Here is a 21,709-nt window from a genome sequence, read left to right as displayed (position 1 = left end):
TGAAGTCCAGGAGAAGAAACCGATACATAAGCCCATCACCTGTGATTCCATAAAAATAAATTTCTGGAAGAGTGTTTTGCAAACCCTCACAGCAGGAGAATTTACTCTGACTTTCCTTGCAGTCAGAGGCGAGCCATGGGGTGAACTCCCAGCAGGGCTGTTGGCCCCCATGCCCGCAAGCTGGGGACCCGCAAGTCATCAGAAGCCTTCCACCCTGGGGCCTAATATTTTAGGCTTCTCCAGTCCTAATATTTTCACACCCCGAACTTCATTCCCGCATCTTTGATTCTTGCAATAACACATTTAGCTCTTGGGAACACACACTGTCAGGCTGAAAAAAATGTGTGCATCCCATTACGCTTCTAACTGGTCCAAAAAAAATTCCCCCCTCTCAGCCCACACTGGCTGGAGAGGGAGATCCCCCTATGCTGCTGTTACCGATGGCTCAGCTTCTGCATGCTAAGACCTCACGGTGCTTTCTGGCTCATGAGACATCTTTCACCAGAACTGCCCCCATTTCATGGCCACAAACGCTCAGGGGTGGGGCAGTGAGGACAGGTGGATGGGTGTTTGCAGATACACACTGTCAGGCAATAGTCTGGAGATGAAAATTTTGGGTCTGTCACCAGTTATTCACATGTCCAGCCCAGGTCAGCTCCAGTCCAGAAAGTCATTGTTTTGAGTTTGGGCTGCACCCTTTCCAGATCCTTCCAGGCCTTTAGACAAGCAAGCAAACAAGTCCACTCTCTGCCTGTGCCTTGATCTGCTGGCTTTAGGGCATCACCCACGGTGTCTTCCAGGCCCTACACTAGCCACATCACCTGCCCGGGAGCTTTTATACCTTCTCTGTGTCCTCTTAGATGCTCTCTCAAAACTCTGGCTCAGGTCCTACATCCTCCCCAAAGCCTTCCAGAGTCCCTCCATCTGAATCACTAAAGCAAATAATATTGGGAGAATTCATCTGGCAATGAGTTAAGAAGGGATGTTGAACTATTTTGTTATTTTCTCATCATGTATTCCTATCTTGTGTCATAGAATCGACCCTAAACTTTTTCTCAGTAGGAACGTTCTTGCATTTTCTTTGAATTTTCACAATGACTGCAATATACAATGTATAATTTATAACAAAGGAAGAAAGAAGCTGCTCAGTAAATCTTTGTTTATTTTATTTAGCATGGAAATGAGATCTTCTCACTGGAAATAGAATTTCCTAATAAGATGCTAGCATGCTTTGATCTTTTAAAATTTATGTCTCTTCTAAAACTTTTTGAGAACAGGTGACAACTCAGTGCAATTACCGAGAAGAAAAAATATATCTCTTTTCAAAAATGTAATGATTTAAAATGTAGGCATAAGCTAACCTTTGTACTCAAAGTGCCACTGTCAGAAATTGAGCCGGAGATGATCTTACACATGGCTGTCATAGCTTGGACGTTTCTAGTAGACAGTTCTCAGGAAATCAAGAAATAGGAAATTCATGGACCAAAATTTCATCTTTACGGGTGATAAAGGCTCCTCCAGAGGATGAGGCTTAGCTCTAGGGCAGACGGGAGTCCCCGTGGCCCCTGAAGGGTCAGAATTGGGGGAAGTCCCACGAGTTCCTCCTGGTGCTGAATAACCAGATAAGTCAATGAGCTTTGCGAATAACACGGACATTGGATTCACTGTTTCGGTGACAGAGAAAAGAAGAGGCACAGAAAATCTATTTTGCCCTCCCACACGTTGCTTCTTTCTATCAACGTCACGTCTACACAAGAAAATTGCTTAGAAGCTGCTTGCACCTGTGAATGCTGCCCAGGTGGCCGGGGCGGGGGGACAGTGGGTGCACCTGCAGCGGCCGGAAAATGAGAGGCCTTGGGGGGCCCTGGGTGGGGTCTGTGGGGCTCAGGGCAGCCCACAGATGCCGTTGGGGGGGGCCCCACACTCCTTTTTTCCCAGAGAGGGAAGGCTTCTGGAGGCCACACTCACAGGTATAAGTCATATATGTGTAACCCCTCTGAAAAACACAAAGAAACCCCCTTGGCAGATGCCCGGCTACTGGTGTGTGCCCGACCACCCTGTCCTGCTGACGCAGCTGCTGGCGACGCCGCTGCATACTTGGTGTAGGGACTCCATCAGGCCTGCTCGACGGGAGCCTCATCTCCGCCAAGAAACACTGCTCCACACCAGGCACAGTGGAGGCACCGAAGCAAGCACAGCCTCGGACGTTTTCTGGGACCCACGTACCAACTTACAAACGGATGAGGCTCGGCTGCATCAGCGAGAACACACAACGTGATGGGGCCAGTGCTCTCAGGAGTGCCCCCAAGCCACCGTGGGAACATCGAGGATGGCTGGCTTTCTGACCATCCTCCACACTATTTGCTTATTTGTTTGTTTGGATATGTCAAATTTTATTTTATTTATTTATTTTTTTTTTTATTTTTTTTTTTTATTTTTTTTTTTAATTTATTTATGATAGTCACAGAGAGATAGAGAGAGGTAGAGACACAGGCAGAGGGAGAAGCAGGCTCCATGCACCGGGAGCCCGACGTGGGATTCGATCCCGGGTCTCCAGGATCGCGCCCCGGGCCAAAGGCAGGCGCCAAACCGCTGCGCCACCCAGGGATCCCTATTTTTATTTTTTATTGGAGTTCAATTTGCCAACATATAGCATAACACCCAATGCTCATCCTGCCAAGTGCCACCCTCAGTGCCCATCACCCAGTCACCCCAGACTCCTGCCCACCTTCCCTCCCACTACCCCTTGTTCATTTCCCAGAGTTAGGAGTCTCTCATGTTATGTCATCCTCACTGATATTTTCACTCATTTTCTCTCCTTTCCCTTTATTCCCCTTCACTAATTTTTATATTCCCCAAATGAATGAGACCATGTAATGTTTGTCCTTCGATTGACTTACTTCACTCAGCATAATACCCTCTGGGTCCATCCACATCGAAGCAAATGGTGGGTATTTGTCGTTTCTAATGGCTGAGTAATATTCCATTGTATGCATAGACCACATCTTCTTTATCCATTCATCTTTCGATGGACACCGAGGCTCCTCCACAGTTTGGCTATTGTGGACATTGCTGCTAGAAACATCGGGGTGCAGGTGTCCTGCCATTTCACTGCATCTGTATCTTTGAGGTAAATCCCCAACAGTGCAATTGCTGGGTCCTGGGCAGGTCTATTTTTAACTCTTTGAGGAACCTCCACACAGTTTTCCAGAGTGGCTGCACCAGTTCACATTCCCACCAACAGGGTAAGAGGGTTCCCCTTTCTCTGCATCCTCTCCAACATGTGTGGTTTCCTGCCTTGTTAATGTTCCCCTTTCTCACTGGTGTGAGGTGGGATCTCATTGTGGTTTTGATTTGTATTTCCCTGATGGCCAGTGATGCGAAGCATTTTCTCAGGTGCTTGTTGGCCATGTCTATGTCTTCTTTGGTGAAATTTCTGTTCATGTCTTTGGCCCATTTCAAGATTGGATTGTTTGTTTCTTTGCTGTTGAGTTTAATAAGTTCTTTATAGATCTTGGATACTAGCCCTTTATCTGATAGGTCGTTAACAAATATCTTCCTGTACATAGAAAACCCAAAAGCCTCCACCCCAAGATTGCTAGAACTCGTACAGCAATTTGGCAGTGTGGCAGGATACAAAATCAATGCCCAGAAGTCAGTGGCATTTCTATACACTAACAATGAGACTGAAGAAAGAGAAATAATATAATATAATAATATAATATAAAATAACATAAAGTATAGAGTTAAAATGGGAATCGATTATTCAACCTATGTGCTTATCATTGATATTTTTGGTATTGTCTGTTGTTTGCAGAGTCTCAGGCCCGTTGCATACTCTACACCACCACACGGTGAGCAAGGTGAGCTAGCATGGCAATCACCTGTTCAGGTTCTGAGTTAAGTAAGATGTTCTCCAAGGAGGAAGGGGAGGAGGGGGAGGGCTCGGTCTCAGGGGGCTATGTGACACGTGCAGGGAGGCAGGGACGGCATCCTAGCTGAGGGTACTCACAGGGATGGTGAAGCTGGCTCATCTTCTGCATCCCCCACCAGAGTGGGTAGGCCTCTGCCGCCCAGAGGGGGGTGCCTCTGTGGGGAGTGGGCAGGAAGATGCAGCAATGCCCTTCGAAGACCCCAGGGATCACATGAGGGGAGGTTGTCTTGCAAGCATTTCATGTGCCTTTTGTTCCTTTCAAGCATTTCTGAGCCCAGCCAGATTTCTCAAATTTGTGTGCCTCCCTCCAAGCTACCATGAGGGCTTCCAGGGAGTGAGTGTCCACGTGGCACTGAGGCTGTAGCAGCCAGATCCCCAGCCCTTCCCCCATTGGGGAGGCTCAGCAGGGCTGAGAAGAGTCGCACCCTCTCCCCACCCAGGCTGGCCCTCCCCAGCCTGCAGTCTGACTCCTGAGCGCACATGGTCAGCTCCTTGCGCACAGGAGCTCGGATCACCTGCAGGGAGGCCACGTTTCTGTCAGTGCCTGGTCCAAACTAGAAGCACCCTTACTTGGAGTTCACTTTTGCCACCTCCACATTCCCTGTGGCCTGCAGGCCTGCATAGGTGCTATTTCAGACTTGTGGACTTTTAAACAGATACCATCCTGGGAATCTTCAAAAGATAAATGCAGACAAAAGTAACACACAGACACGCCAGCCAGCTCAGGCTATAGGTAAAGAAATAGGGACTGAGCTCAGCCCCCTGGCGTCCCAGGGGCGGAGAGACTGGCATGCCTGCACAGTCCTCCCTGGGTCCTCATGTGGTAGGAACAGGTAGGGGGCAAGGGCTTAGGTCTCTTTTCATAAGGACGTGCTCATCACCATGACCTCATCTAGACCTACTTACTTCTCAAATACCCCCCTCCTTAATAGTAACACATTTGAGGTTAGGGCTTCCACATATGACACACATTCAGTCTGTCAGATGTAGAGACTTAATGTTAATTTTGGCTGAAGAGCTAAGATGGCAAAAAAATCAGCAGTTTCTAATAATCACACCTTTCATAAAATGCACTTTAGCTGATCATATTAATGTTTCTGTACTGAGCCCTCCTGATGGGCTATGCACTCTATGGAGTGTTTAGAACACACTTCCCATTGAAGTCCCATATGTACATGAGAGGCAGGGATGAATTACTTCTGTTTACAGAAAAGGAAACTGATGCTCAGAAAAGTTAGGGTTTCCCCCAAAAGGCAAAAGAAAAAGGCAAACCAAGGGTGACACCACCAATACAACTGCCCGATGGCCGGATGCATCCCTTCCCTGGTTGTCTGGGCTCTCAGGAAGTGACCTCCGGGCAGCACACCTGCAGAGAGGGCAGCAGGAGCAGCCACTTCTACCTGGATTCTTCCCCCGCCGATGAACCCCTGCAGAGGAATGGTGGGGGGGCCCTCTTCAGGGGAGCCCAGCTTCCTGTCCTCTAAGAGGATCCTATGAATGGGACTCGCACCCAGTGCCTCACCTAGGGAGAGGACGGGTTGGAGCAAGGGCAGAGTAAGGGAGAAGGACATCTTCGATTTAAAGGAGAATTTGATTAGCAAGAGCTTTTGACCCTGGTGAATAAATTAATATTACAATGTCTATGCCCTGCCCCTGTACTATTTCTCTGTCGGCTATTACACCTGTGTTGTCTTTTAATTCGGGAGGGCAGTTGAGTTTGATTGTCTCAGATCATTTCAGTTACACCCAGGGGAAAAACAAAAACAAAAACAAAAAAGTTACACCCAGGAAACAAGGAAGAGTGGAGATGGGGGCCGGGAACCAGCCGCAGCTGGAGGGACAGACCTGAGGGACGCTCGGGCAGCTGCCTCCGCCCGGCCTCCTTTCCAGAGTGCCCACAGCTGCACACCTCCACGAATCTTGTAGTTTGTTCAAAAACATTTCTCTTCATAGGAAACAGACACAGGAGTTCAATGAATAATTAGGACTTAGCTTCCAAATAATCAAAAAGATGAATGGAAAGGAAAGAGGCCAGGAGGAGGGGAGAGGAGCATCCTCTGGAGAAGGAGCCACAATTCCACACCAGAGCCAGCCCTCAGGAGTGCAATGGCTGTGAAGCCCTGCCTCCTGCTTCCTTCCCCACTACGCCTGGCTCCCTGGATGACACGGGGAGCACGGGGCAAGGGGGGCACATCAGGACCCATGAGCACAGGTTACAGGGATGACTGTGGAAATGGGTGGCTCACTGCTTCATCACCCTGGGAGTTGGGCTGTGTGACGTGTCCTCTGGGAGACCAACGTGAAGTCTTGCCAAGGAAGCGGGTGCATTCCATCAGACTGACCGTGTCTCTTCAGCTTGTTCGTAAAGCACCCACCCGGATTAAAGAGGATGACTCATCAGGCCAGGAAGCCTGAGCTGAGTCCTGGTTGCCACCCCCAGCTTGATCGGGGCAAGGGGTTGACCCCTCTGTGCCTCACTTCCCGGCATCGATAGAGGGCAGGTCGGATGGTAATGACCTCCTAAGGCTGTTTTGAGGGATCAGAGTTACTATTCACAAGATGCTTGGAACACAGTAAGTGCTGTGTGTCGTGGTTATGGTTAGAATAAATAGAACATCATCCAGGTATAGACTTAGCATCTTCATGATACCTTGGGTTATGTTGAAATCAGATGAGCATGATTTCTACTAGGTCACAGGAACCGTTGACATCAAAGCCACTCTGATAGCCAGGCACAGGAAAAGCACTTTGTTTGTTTTACAGTTCCCTCAACAGTCCTGAGAGGACTGCTGCCCTCCTGCCTTCTCCCCATCAAGGCACAATGGCATGCAGAGAATAAGCATAAAATTTTGTTATATGCAGAGGAAACACGTCACCTCTTGGTTCTTTTGAAGGTTAGCATGGTTAGGAACTTAGAACCTAAGGCAGAGATGCACCGAAAACCTAGGGCCCAGGGGAATAGGCCCACAGGAGACACATCCTCTCCTCTGGGACCTCCCTCCTTCCCGTCCACATGCCAGCTTCATTCACCCAATGGCCTCCTTCCACAGGCCAAGGCCCCTTCTCTGCTCATCCACAAAGCTCTAAATATGTCCTAAAATCTCACCCTTAATGCCATTTGCTTTATCAAGTTCTCTTTCTGGTTAGGAACAGCCCTCACATTCCCTCTGGCCCCTGGCCTGGCTCTACTGACAGCTCCCTGTTAACATTTCACTCTGGATTGAACATGATTTATCCAGGTTCACCATGCAGGGTGACCTAGTGTTCTCATGGCTAGGATGGGGCCACAGACAAAGCCAGATGTGAGGCCAGTCATGGCTTTACATCCTGCTTTGGTTCAAGTGAGTCTTGGCATTTTTATTCACTTACAAGAGGTTCTGTGCTTGCTGCCACACCCCTGCCATGTCTTAGGAATGATGCAGATGGAGAGAGCAAGCTTATTCTCAGCCCAGGGACCATGAATCCTCATTCCTCAACAGGATGAGCACAGATTTGCCAGCAACACTAGTGCATGAATTATAGAAATACAAGTAAACATGGAAAGTTTGGCATAATCACATAATGAGCATATTTAACCAAGACATCAATGGTGTTGCTGTCAATGCTTTTGAAGCACCGTGTTTCAAGATTAATCCATTTTTAATATACTTGAAGTTGTGATGATTCTAGAATATCTGTTAGAAAGAAAGTGTAGGAAAAGGAGGGAAGTTGATAGGACATACTGCTCCTGGGGACCTGTGCTCTTACAGTTCCTCAATCACATCCATGGCCCCCAAATCTCAGTGAGTCAGGAGACACTAGTATGACTGGGAGAATTTTTCTTTCCAGAATAACTCTTAGACTGGAAGCAGCCTTTGAGAGTCTAGGCCTTCATAAGAAGCACAGTGAGTTTGAGCACTGGAAGGGACTGGAGGCCAGAGTGTCACCCAAATTATAATAAAAATAACTAAATCAAATTTAGACAACCACACACACTACTATTTCCAAGGTATGGCACATGAGCTCTTTATACAGCATTTGACTCTGCTCAACAGAGAAATAAATGAGGTTGCATTTGACTTGCTTTCAAATGAGCAATCTTATAAGGAGCTCAAGATAAAATTGAGAGAAGAAAAACCCTCAGAATTTAATTGCTTTATGTTTGACTCTCATGAAAATGACCAAACATTTCATAATGAGAAGACATGCAGTAGCCCCAAAATCTAGGTGTGGAATCATTCCTACCTCAGAGTTCTGGGAATTTCTCCCAGTCACAGAGCAGGCCAGCCTGGCCTATGGGCCCCTCATCAGCAGAAAGAGCCTGCCTGCTTCTCCTGATGGTGGGCAGAGATGAGGCCAGAAAATGTCCTATTGTGTCTGAAATGTGGGGCAAAGGCTACAGCAGGCCACCAGCAGGACAGTGAGGAGGCCTGGGCCTGCCAGTCCCTGCGGGAGGAACCGAAGGCAGACAACTCACGGCATCACCCCCACCCAACCCCAGCCGCTCTGCCTCCCCAACCTCTCCCACCATGGCAACAAAGAGCAGGCTCCCATGGCAGCTGCTCAGGGCACCGCAGGAGGCCCAGCTCACACCTGGCAGCCTTCCCACCCCCAACCTGTGCCTGCAGCATCATCTGTGACCAGCCAACTGTGAGGCATGAATTTTCCTCAAAGGATACCTGAGTCAGGATTGCCATACTGTGGACCTTAACTAACGCCAACTGCCACACAGAGAGGAATCACTTGCAGAAGAGGTGACCCTGCAGCCCAGCAATAGAATCAGGACAATCATAGTGTCATGAAATGTCATTACAGTAAGAACAGGACATATGTTTCAGAGGGTTTGGATCTATGTCCTCTGCAGTATCTAGGAAGACACAACACTTATCAAATAACAGAAAGGGCTCATGAGAGGGGAGAGGTCCACATAGTAAAGGATTATGGAAAATGTGTGAAATCATGAAGAGGTGGCCATAAAATCACAAGTCTCAGTGGATATAAACATAGAACAGCAATGGATCAGAAGCCAGTGAGGGGAAGCACTAGAGAAGGAAATAACATTAAAATCTATCTAAATGAGGAAATACTGAGATGGCAAATGAAAAGGACTCACAGAGAACCAGGAAAAAATAAGGGGAAAAAAGCAAATTGCTTAATCATATCTTCTTAAAACTGCTGAAACTGTTGAATCTAATATTATTAGAGAAATAGTGCAAACTCAAAATTTCATCAAAACAAACAGTTTGATCAGCTTTCACTTGCGTGGCACTGAATTTACTTCAGCCTGTCTTCAGTATTTGTAAAGTGGAATATCCTAAGGGAAAGTTGGAGAACCTCAATAAAGTTTTTGATATATGTGAGTGTGGACACAACAGTATTAAGGCAAAGCCATCAACTGTAGCAAAGATGCTGGTTCCTGTTCATTAATAAAGGAAATTGCTAGTGACGAATATAAAATTTATTAGCGTTTATGCACCAGAGTAGAACACTACTATCTAAAACAAAAATTGGGACGCCTGGATGGCTCAGCAGTTGAGTGTCTGCCTTCAGCCCAGAGCATGATCCTGATCCTGAGGGGTTGATCTGGATCCTGATCCTGGGATTGAGTCCCATGCATGGAGCCTGCTTCTCCCTCTTCTGTGTCTCTGCTTCTCTCTCTCTCTCTCTCATGAATAAATGAGTAAAATCTTTAAAATAAATAAATAAAAATAAAACAAAAATTTCCCAAGTAAATGAAAAATTGACAAAATCACAATTGATGATGTGTATTTTCGCCATCCTGGAAGAAGGAACACAGGCATGAAGTGAGACAGGGCCAGGTGGAAAGATGCAGCAAACACACCCGCCTGTTATACAACTTTCTATTCTTTATGTACATTGGAAACATCTCCTTCTTCACAACAAAAAATAAGTAAATACATGAAAAGATAATCTGCACAATGGGAGAAAATATTTACAAACACCTACCTAATAAAGGTATTGATTCCAAAATATATAAGGAATTTTTATAACTAAAAGATAAGAAAATGAACTACATATAAGTGGACAAAATATTTGAACAGACTCTACCCTAAAAGGTATGTGACCCACCAATAAGACAGGAAAACAGTCTCACCAATGCCACTGAACAAAGAGATGTAAGCTGAAACCACAAGGGGCATCGTACCCTCCCGGACAGCTGCAGTGACAGCAGTGACAGCCAGCAGCACTGCAAAGGGTGGACGGGGATGGAAGCGACAGGAACTCTCATGCATTTTTAATGAGAATACGGGAGAGAAAATACCGGCATTTACTAGAAAAAAGGAACGTATATATACAATTACTACACAAATGCTTATAGTAGCTTCATTCTGAATAGTTAAAAACAAAATACAACCAGAACTGGGGTTGAATAAACAATTTCTGGTGTATCCACACAGTGCAGTCCTCTTCAGCAATCAAGAGGGATAGACTGCTGAACTTCACAGTAGTATGGATGAATCTCGAGAGTATGAAGCTAAGTGAAGAATCCAAAGACCAAATATCACTTTTTTTTTTTTTTTTAATTTAGAGAGGAAGAGAAAGAGAATCCTAAACAGGCTCCGTGGGTGGAGCCCGACTCAGGGCTCGATTGTACAAACCTGAGATCACGACCTGAGCCAAATCAAAAGTCAGATGCTTAACCAATTGAGCCACCCAAGGGCCCCTCAGATTTCTTCTTATGTGGAATTTTAGATCAGGCAAAATGACTGGGAGAGCAAACAGACCAGTGGTTATCGGGGTTATGGATGAAGGACGAGGGAATTTGTGGTGAAGGTAGTGGTCGGGCTCAGGACTCTGGTGCCACATACCCAACTCTACAGATCTGTAAACACTCTTCAGCCCATAAACTTAAAAATGGTGATTCTTACTACGTACAAATTGCATGTCAACTGACCTGATACAGATGTTAACCAAATATATATTATGTATGTTATACATAATGTAATTAAATATATTTACCATTTCATTTCATAAATTCCAAAAATATTATTCTAAGAATATGTATGTTTTATTTGGGGGGTATGTCTGTACACCAGAACACAATTTGCAAAATGCTGCACAAAGGGCCCTGTTAAGATCAAGAACAAGCTGAGAACATCACACGTGGCTGATACTCAGTGCAAGTTCTTGAAATTCAAACAAATATAGATATATTAGTGGCAAATAAGCAGAGATCCAGCTGATGGAGTGCGAGAGGCCGTTACCCTGTGCAGTTGTTAGGATTCCCTACTGACAAGCCAACAGAGTCAACTAAGGCCATATTAAAACAAGGAGTTCTGAAGCACATCCACTTACACAATGGAAACTGATCCCCCAGGTGCAATTATGAGTAAATGGAGGTAAACACTAAAAGACCAGACCCAGCTCTGTTGCATCTCAGAAGATCTGAATTTAAGACGTGTTTCAGAAGTGAGGTCACCTCCAACACGACACACCCAGAAGGTGAGGCCTCCCCTGGGAGCATCCCTGGCATAGATCAGCACTGGGCACATTTTGTGGGAGGGGAGGGAGGCGGGGAGGGAGGCGAGGTGCCTGCTTACAGAGCCGTTTCCCTCTCTCTTGTTAACCCTCTGGATTAGCAGGTGTGTCTGAACCCGGTGAGGCCCCTAAGGGGCAGGAAACTCGCAGCCTCACAGAGGGCAAGTGAAGACACCTGGACAGGGCTGGGCTTGCCTTTGCGGAGAAGGAATAATGTCTGATGATAGAGCTCTGCCTCCTAAGGACATCGTACTCTCTCTTCCTGCCTTACCAGGCACGCTCTCATCTGCCCACACACTTTCTTCAAGGGGACTATTTTCTTCCTCGACCAACAATAAAGTTTGCAAAGAGAATTATTTTAATAGGCAAAGTGCGGCATTCTCTCAAGTCCCAGAGCTTTAGCAATTAGTTGATCCACGTACCAAATGTAAGCACAAAACAGTCAATAATCAGAAGGATGATTCTGATTTACCCTCCAAAACTGTATACTGACCCCTTGGGTTTCTTAGTAAGAAAGCTGATTGTCGGGGCGGTGTGGTTTTATCTGGAGTTCACTTCCACGGGTTGGTGTGGACAATCCTCACTGATGTCCGACATGAGGCTAGATGAAGAATGAAGTCGGATTTAGTTACACCTTGGCTGAGACTCTGGGTCACATTACTAAAGCTATGCACAGAAATTTCATTTCTGCAATTCAGTGAATTGGTGGGCAAAAAAAATTTTTAGGGGATGCCTGGATGGCTCAGCAGTTTAGCGCCTGACTTTGGTTCAGGGTGTGATCCTGGAGTCCTGGGATCGCGTCCCACATCGGGCTCCCTGCATGGGGCCTGCTTCTCCCTCTGCCTATGTCTCTGCCTGTGTGTGTGTGTGTGTATGTGTGTGTGTGTGTGTGTGTGTGTGTGTGTCGTGAATCAATAAATAAAATCTTTAAAAAAATTTTTTTTTAAAATCAGAAAAATCTCAGAGGCCTGAATAACTGCATCTATCCCAACAGCAAAGAAATCACATCAGGAAACCCAAAGCTTCCTTGACCTTAAGTATTGATTCTCTGTTATTTTCAGCCTGAGTCTGAAAGATGCAAGACGTGTGTCCCAGGATGGAGCCCACAGAGACCCCGCAACATGGTAGCTTCGTGCAAGGAGCATCCTCCATTCGCACCAGGGCTTGCCTAGGAGATGCACCCTGGAGGCCGTGCTTGGCCACAGCCTGTGCCAATGTAACTGGACCTGTCCCAGCACCACATCCTCAGAGTGGTCCGCACGCAGACCCCCAGCCCCTTAACCGGAGGTTCTCCTGGCCGCTGGACGATGACCATACCTTTTGCAACCCCCATGGGCATAGCTGTGTTTTTAGCCCTTCCTGTCCCAACCCGGAACTCTCTGTTTAAAAGGCATAGCCAGCACAAACTCCTTTGTCCGACTTAGAAACCCCTGACTTACCCCTATCAGGGGATTTCTTCCTGGCCTGTCACCTTCCCTGACGAGGTGACAGATTCACTTCTGTGCTTTCTCGAGGGCTGGTGCTCTGGGCTTCTCTGCTCGGCTTGCCTGGGAAGGGAGTTAGGAAGCAGACGGGGCTACCCCACCAGCCACAGTCCAAGGCCTGCACCCACTCTGACCTCATGGGATGGGGGTCTCTCTGCTCTCTGCTCTCACTGGCAAGGAGCGTGAAGCTTACTCCTCCCTCTTTGGAGACTTTCGCTCACTGTCCCCCAGGGCAGGCAGTAAGCATGAAGGTCAGCTGCAGGGACAAGCCACCCCTGGGCCTCGGCACTATCCCTCTCCATACCTTTGACACCCAAACCAGCTGTGTCCTATATATTCCGACCACGGCGCGTCCCTGTGGGGAGAGCTACACTCGGCAGGCTCGCTGAGTGGCCCCGTCCAAAAGCCCGAGTGCACCAGGGGTCTGCCCTGCACCTGAGGCCAGATCCCACCGTGCTGGGTTTCTTTGGGCATGCTCCTAAGAACCCCATGTGAAAACCACATGAGTGTCCCTAATCCTCAAGAGACTGAGTTACATCCTGAAAACACACATTGGAAACTTCCGGAGCAAAGCCCGGGCTGTGTATTTGGCAAGAACCACAGGAGACCCCTATGGGAACTCACCTCTGAGAATGTGAGAATGTGGGTACCTGCCTCTGGCCCAAAACATTCCCAGCTTCCCTGCTGGTTCTGGGGCCTCCCTGTCCAACTCGGTGAGCCTCAAGGTCAGGGACACATTGCGGTCACCTCAGGAGCTCCAGGAAACACTGGCCACCTGCTCCCTCCTGCACCCAGCTTCTGGGTGACTGGCCTGTGGGGTGGCCCTGAGGGGAGAGCCAAAGGTTTGCAGGGGGCTATCCAGGCAGCCAAGGCGGAGAACCACCGACCCGATTCTCTGTTCCCCGTTGGCTTGTCCTGGCTTCCACCCATTCAGGCAAGGTTCACCTATTCCCGTCGCAGGTGGTGTTTATTACAAATGCTGCTGAATGACACCCCCACACTTTCGGCCACCTGTAGATAGAATCATCATCTCCCCACTTCCACTCCCCAGTGGGAGGAGCATGACTATATTTTGTAATGATCCAGTGTATTTGCCTTCCAGTGACCTGTGCTGCATGCTGCATCCCAGATGAGTCTGGCCCCCGCATGCTAAGTCAATAACCTCTCTCTCCTTCGTGGCAGCACAGTGGACGCAGACCAACCAACCTGAATTCCAGCTCCAAGACGGGAATAGCCCTGACTTCAAAAGTCGATGGATGAGATGAAGTGATACAACATGAATGAGGAGCTTGGGTCAGCACCCGGAACGTAACAAGACCCCGGCAAATGGCACTGTGTCCCTGGCCCCCTGGAATGTTGGATTTCTCCTTGGAAACCCACAGCAGGTTTCCCCTCACACCCCCCTTTGGGCTGGTGCTCGCTCTCCCACAACCCCCATCCCGCCCCCGGCTCTGCAGGCTCACCCACCCTGGACTGCAGGTGCTCCAAGGTGGGGGACAGTCCTCGTGCAGCCCCGTGGGGGAGCCCAGGGAGAGACAAGGCCGTGCGCCTCCCACGCTGGGCACAGCTCCATGTTGGCTTGCTGCCAAGGAAGCCGACCACTGAGAAGGCCCCAGTGTAGAAACTTCTGCAACTTCAGATGCACTGAGGAAACCAGGAACTTTCTGTCCAGAGATGGCTCTGTTGTTCATCTATGCCGAGGAAGCTGGATTGTGTGATTTCTGAGAATTCTAAGTTTTTTAATTCCTTGCACTTTACTGCAGTTAAGAAGCATATTATTTTCTTCTGCAATTTTGAAAGACTATTACAGTCCATTTAGGATAGGAATTATCCAGCATTTCTGCTCGTTCCATTGCCTTCATGCACAGTGAGTGATGCATGATACGTGAAAGAAAATTGGACAAAATCATTCAGCGGGAGTTCCCACTGCCACCCTCTGGCTTCACTTGTCACTATCCCTTCGGGTGACGACCAGGAGGAGCAAATACCCGATAACAAGTAGTCAGATGCTAAAGGTAGGATCTGCTTAGTATTATGCTGAGTGAAATAAGTCAATAGGAGAAGGACAAATATTATATGGTCTCATTCATTTGGGGAATATAAATTTAGTGAAAAGAAATAAAGGGGAAGGAGAGAAAAATGAGTGAAATATCAGTGAGGGTGACAAAACGTGAGCGACACCTAACTCTGGGAAATGAACAAAGGGTAGTGGAAGGGGAGGTGGGCGGGGGGTTGGGGTGACTGGGTTACAGGCACTGAGGGGGGCACTTGGGATGAGCACTGGGTGTTATGCTATATGTTGGTAAAATGAACTCCAATAAAAAAATTTAAAAAAAAGAATTTCAGTGACTAATGGTCTAAATGAGAAAGGTTAAAGATCTATTTTTCTACATTAGCAATAAAGAAATTTTCACATAGTAAATAGACATTGTACTTATTTTTACTTGAGTCAGGTACACATACACACTACACATGGTGGACAACTGGCTGTCTGTAAGAACTTGAATTCTCAATTTGTACCTATTCCAACTAGCAGAGATCTTGCACAAATGTTTTCATGTATTCCTAAATAATAGTTAGAAATATTCTTGGCCTGCATTACAGTTCACCGTAAAACACACTGCATCCATGTTCCCAAAGGCCAGATGTGAGTTAGTGAAACAGTTTTCCAAGTAATTATGGTTTTGGCAGGAAGGGGTTGACCATTGTGCCCAGAGCTTCCAGCGGGCCTCACTCATCAAGGTCTGTGTCCTGCATAGGCTGCATCTCACTCCTCATCGAAGGCAAAGCTGGTGCTAATCGTGGAGGCATCTGGAAATGGAAATCTCAGACGATTCTCGGGGAGCTGTATTGTGAGATGCTGGTCTTTGTTTTTTTGTTGTTGTTGTTGTTTTGTTTTGTTTTGTTTTTCACACACCAAGAATTGAATTTCTCAGTTCCACGGGGGAGAAGACACATTTCCATCGTAGCAGGAGGCAGGTTGATGCCTGTTGCCTGACAAGATTCCTACCTCCTGAGGGATCTGTGTCCATGTAAGCGCGGCTCCTGGTCCACACGGTCACATGGCAGGTGAGGGCGAACGGGCCCAGCCGGGATGTGTCCAAGGCTAGAGCGCAGGGAATCATTCCGCCTCTCCCTCACTAACGGGAGATGACCCCTGGCTAAGGTGACTTCAGATTTCCACCTCAAAAATCATTCCTTTGAATCCACTAAAACAAAGACCAGCTGAGCCATTTCTGTTCCGAATCTTACACCTGCCACGCTGTTCTGTGCCGTGAGATTCCAGGGATCTGCGAAGAATGGTCCATCTCGCGCGGTTTGCCTTGCTTGCGAAATGTCAGCTGTTTCATAGGAAATGTGAGAGCTGCTGCTTCGCCCATGTGTTTAGGTTAAGTTAAGCTGCGGGTGGATTTTTACCTGCTTTCATATGGAGAGTTACAACTGTTGAATACGCATGTGTCCCTGGAGAAAACTAATTGATTCCCAAACAACTGGGGAAATGTTACAAGTGTTTTTAGAAACAGAAGCACTCCCACGGCCAACCAGAGAAGAAGGAGAATCTATTTTGGAAGATCAACCCTAAGCCTTGTTTCTTTTCTGATGCTTTAATAGACGCACACGGCGCAGCCCTCAGAAGAATGAGGGGGCAGCAGATGCCGCATCCCTACGGACACTCCACCAGTAGGCCAGACCCGGGAGCCTCCATCAGCTTCTTTGTCTACTTACATGACCTTCCAGAATCTCTCCCCTCGGTGCTCCAACCTCAGAGCACTCCTCCCTCATCCCGGGGAAAAACCCCAGGAACCTGAGATAGCATCCCTCCATGGAATTCGACACACATCTATGGACACCTGCCCTGTATACAGGATCATAGGAGATGCGGGAAGCACCCTTCGGCAGGCCTAGGACCCAAGGTCCTTCTAGGGACAAATCAGACACACAGAGGACATCCCCTCAGGGTCTCCGCACAGCTGAATGGGTTGGGAATGTGGCCGCAGACCAGTTGGCACGCTGGGCCTCACACCCACTTTGCATCCAAGGGAGTAGAGGTGGCCACAGTCCTGTGCCTCACCCTTTAGCGGTCTGTGGCACTCTGTCTCCCTTCCGTGTCTCCCCCAATGCATGTTCCAATGGGTGTGGCAGGCCCTAAATATCATGACTACAGAAAAATCAGTGGGGATTGCAGTTATGATGCGTATCCTTTTCAAAGTAAAATTAGCACACATCATTCTGGCAATTGGAAGACGTGCCCTTTACATGCCCACAAAGGACTATTCTCAACAATTCTTAGTCCCGCTGACCTGTAATCATGCAAGAGCATGCTAGAAGACTAGCAGAACTCCCGGACTGGATTAATCCATCTTCTTTGTCCACAAAGTTAGGACCATTGTTAACTCAGGGTACCCAGCTTCCCTCATCAGCTCCCACTTCCCATTCTCACCATGGTGGTGGTTTCAGGATTTTGTCCCCGTCCCATGTCCTCCCTCCCCTGCTCCCTAAGCCCTCACCTCTTAATTCCCAAATCATGGACGAAATGTCTGGTCGAGCCCAAAGTAGCACCACTCCTTCCGGGTTCCCCTCCTGCAACAGAAGCGCAGTTATGACACAACCAACATTACAGGAAGAGGTAGAAAGAAGACGGGCAGCCCAGGGGCCCAGCGGAGGAGCAGGAAATGGGGGATGCCTTTTCTGGCAAGACTCCTCCTGCCCCAGTAGAGCCCCAAGGACAGAACTTCGGGTCCCGGAGGGGGGTAGTCCCCATGAAAGGAGGTGAACAAGGGGCCCCTGTTGACACCCAGCTCCATGGTAAACCCACTTCTACAAATATTTCTGGAACCGTCCAAGTAATGTCTCTTGATGGTAAAGAGAAGGTCTATGCATATGTGTTGCCTGGCTCTACTGTATGATCCCTCTTCGCTGGTATGGGCTGCCAAGGAGCATGATTACCTCTAAACTTCATGAAGTCACCAAACCATTGGAACAGAGTGTCAGCAGCTTATGTGCAGAGGCTTGCCCTCACTCCCATATCCAAGCCAGGGCCTGCCTCCAACCATTGACAGTGTAGACGTGTGTGGTGCCCATGGTGAGTAGGGGTGAGGTTCTGACAGCACCCCCAGAGCACCTGCAAACCCATGTGACAAAGCTGTGTGCTGGTAGCACAATGGAGTCCTAAGCCTTCTCAGAGATCTGGCAAAGGCCGTGCACATTTTCTCGGAATAATGTGTTTAAATACATAAAACAAAATGCACAGGGTTACAAAAGAGGCCAATTATATTGAAATTCAGTTATCTATATATAAGAAAAAGTGTTTTATAATAACAGATGTGCTTCATTATAAGCATGTTACATACTAAGATATAGCAATGAGTCTCATATCTACCATGACTACCATGAGACGTCTCTGCAATTTCCATCAGGAACAAAGGAATAGATGGTGCTTTTAATACTTTGTTTTCTGTATGTTTTGTTCCAGCTGTTTTCTGTGTTAATACTAAAAGGAAATGCTAGATATCACATTGAAATTAGTCAAAGTAAGGATACAACTTTTTCCCATCCAAGTTTGCAAAACCATCCAAAGTCTAGATAAGGTGCTCTGTGGACACCAGGTTGAGAATCTTGGCAGCAAAACTGCATGTGTGTCCTTCCCTTGAGTTCCTTTATGATTGGCTAAAAAGATGGCTTGCCTTGTGCTTCCAAGTCTGAGGAAGAAGTATTTTCAGTAGAAACCTTTGGTCATCCTGGCTTTCCCTAGGACACGTGTGTGGGTCCTTCCCCTGTGGCACCAAGAGCCATGTTCCTGGACCAAGCCATGCATCTGCCCATTTGCCAGGTGTGAACCCCTGTGGAGGCCTCCTGGCTAACAGATTCATGGCCCATCTGATCACTTGGGTCCTGCAAACATACCCAGATCTCTTATTCTCAGGAATGGAGAGCAAGTTCCAGCTGGAAGCCTGACTATAAAGGTTGAAACAACAACAAAAATAGATGAAAATGTTGTGACAGAGGAAAGGGAGGTGTTGGCCCCAGGAGATTAATTCCCTGATTATCTACCACAGGAGGCTGGAAGTACAGCTAACCACATGCAAGAAATATATTTTGGTTTTGAGTATTTATCACTGTAACCCCACAGCACATCCCTCAGTGGGAAGCTGGGGGTAGGGTGCTTTATAATAACAAGTTATCTCCACTTACAAAATTATAGATTCAAAAAGGTGCAGATTTTAATAGCTCTACTGAAACATGCACTTATATGCACCTCGTTATAAAGTCAAATAATTCCATGTGAAGGGTACAACCTTTCAAAATTCAAATACCATTCCCACTTTCTTTCTTTTTTTTCCCCCACTTTATTTCTAAAACGACTTCCAATAAACAAGGAAACTTTATGCTATTACTTAAGATAAAACTCATCAACTGACAAATATCAGTGCATTGCATGATTAGAATCATCAGTCAAGTAGAAATATTTACAGAACAAAATCAATATATGTCATTATAAATTGTTTTTTAGTTACAAGAAATGATTTAAGATATTTTTCTATTCATAATGCATCTCATAAAAAAATGTTCAATAACATTGCATCCATGTTTTCCGATCCATCACCATGACTGAATGCTTTGGATTAATATTTCAAGTTGTCAGATGCGTGTTCACAGCAGCCACACTCAATTTGTTTTACGGCATTACGTTAAATGCAACATCACGATGAATTATACTCATAAAATGCTTTGTTTATGAAATTCAGTAATTAAGATGGGATGATTGTGTACTCTGAAATAGTTTATCACTGAAAACAGCTTGATAGTGACTACTTCATCTGCTTTCATGATATATAACCATGTCATACCTACATGTTATGCCAATAATTTGTTTTCTTGAGAAATAGTCCAAAGGATACTCATTTTTCACTGTTAAAATAGGTACAATGCATACGAAACTATTTAACTGATATAATCAGATAACAAAAATATTTTCTTACTTATACAAAGAAAAATTTATACTATTTTTGGTTGAAGCTAAACTTCTGGTGGAATTGGATAGGTACACACCCAGGTGCATGGGTGATGTTCTTCTAATGAGGGAATAAGCAGGATTTGTGTTGCTGGAAAGAGGACAGAAGGAGCAGAGTACACTTAGATCACGAGTCTCTCTGTTTTGTATTTAAACAAGTTTGCTCAAACCTGAGCACAATTCATATTTATGCAATTCTTCCAATAAACAGGCCAATATCCAGTGTCTAACTGAGTTCATTGCAGGTGGCTAAGAGGAGGTCTGAAAGAGTGCAAACAGAAGTCAGAAAACAGACCCAAAATGACACCCTTGGTCCTTTCCCCACACTTGGCAGACAAAAAGTGATACACTAAGTGCTCTTTGTTAAAAAACTAGAATTCTTTGTGTACATTAAATGATCTTCCCCAAATCATAACAGAAGAATGATGGTAAGACCTCTTCACTGGATAAACTAAATACTAGTTTCTTACTGAGCTATCCTTCCTGGAGAAAAGTCTGTAAACCTCGTTGAACAGAATTCTGTTTTGAATCACCACCCACATCAAAACAATCACTTCCTTAAGCTATTGAAAATAGAGCCCTGGTTTGTGGGAGCAGGTAAAAGCCATGGAGGTCACTTCAGGTGAGGAGACAGAGCCCAGAGAAAGAAGTTAGTAGAATTCCCTTAGAATATTTGATCAAACATGTCTCTATGTGCCCTAGAAACCATAGGTTAATGACACTTTTTTAGATTCTAGCAAAAATACTTCCCTATTTTGTGTAAGATATATTAAGTTTCTGAAAAAATGATTTCATTTTGTGGGAGAAATGAAAGACAAATGCACAGTCATGATGGTCATATAGTTTAGGGGCTATTTAACTCACGAATATATTGTTATATTTTATAGTAAATAATGAAATGCATTGATATCACATAGTAAAGAAAAAGATTTGGCCCATAAAGCTTTTGTGAACGCACCCATTAAGAGAACAAATGATCCAGGTCATTTCCTTAGCTATATTACTAAGCAAAAAAAAAAAAAAAAAAAAAAAAAAAAATCTATTAAGTGAAACTAAAATTTAGAGATAACTGTGTCTTTGCTTCAGAAAAGAAAATATCCAACCTTTCACTTGGAAAATTTCTCAAAAATGAAAGCAGCATAATACAGTTCACATTTTTGAACACTTGGTGGAATGCCTCCAATCAAATGGTGATGGCTGTGGCCCCAGGTATGTTGCATTTCCTATAGGTTCCTACATGGGTCAGGATTCAGTGTAGAAGATCAAAGGTAGAGCCCTCAGCGTGCAGATTCCCAAGAGAGACATTCACTGATGCGCCAAAAGCCACTTCAGCAGACTGATAAAAATCTGGGCAAACACCATTTAAAGCATAACCATGTCTATTCTTCCACTTAAAAAACATGAGAATCTACTGGCACCCACATGTAGATAGAATTTTTTCATGTTTCTAGGTGTCTAGGCATAACTAACAAAAGGAGAAGCCAAGCTTCACACATTTCTTTGGCATTTTGGCTCGTTGAGGCCAGGATACTTTTTGTAGGTAAAATTGAGAGTAGGTCTGGGACCCCTGGGTGGCTCAGCGGTTGAGCACCCGCCTTCAACTCAGGGCATGATCCCTGGGGTCCTGGGATCGAGTCCCACGTCGGGATCCCTGCGAGGAGCCTGCTTTTCTCTCTGCCTGTGTCTCTGCCTCTCTCTCTCTGTGTGTCTCTCATGAATAAATAAATAAATAAAATCTTTAAAATATTTTTTGGAATGTCCTCTGATGTTTTACCCAATTCTTAATGCATCAAGCAGGTA

This window comes from Vulpes lagopus, chromosome 24, assembly GCF_018345385.1.
Source record: "Vulpes lagopus strain Blue_001 chromosome 24, ASM1834538v1, whole genome shotgun sequence".
Classification (NCBI taxonomy): Eukaryota; Metazoa; Chordata; class Mammalia; order Carnivora; family Canidae; genus Vulpes; species Vulpes lagopus.
Note: the sequence above shows the minus strand (reverse complement) of the source record.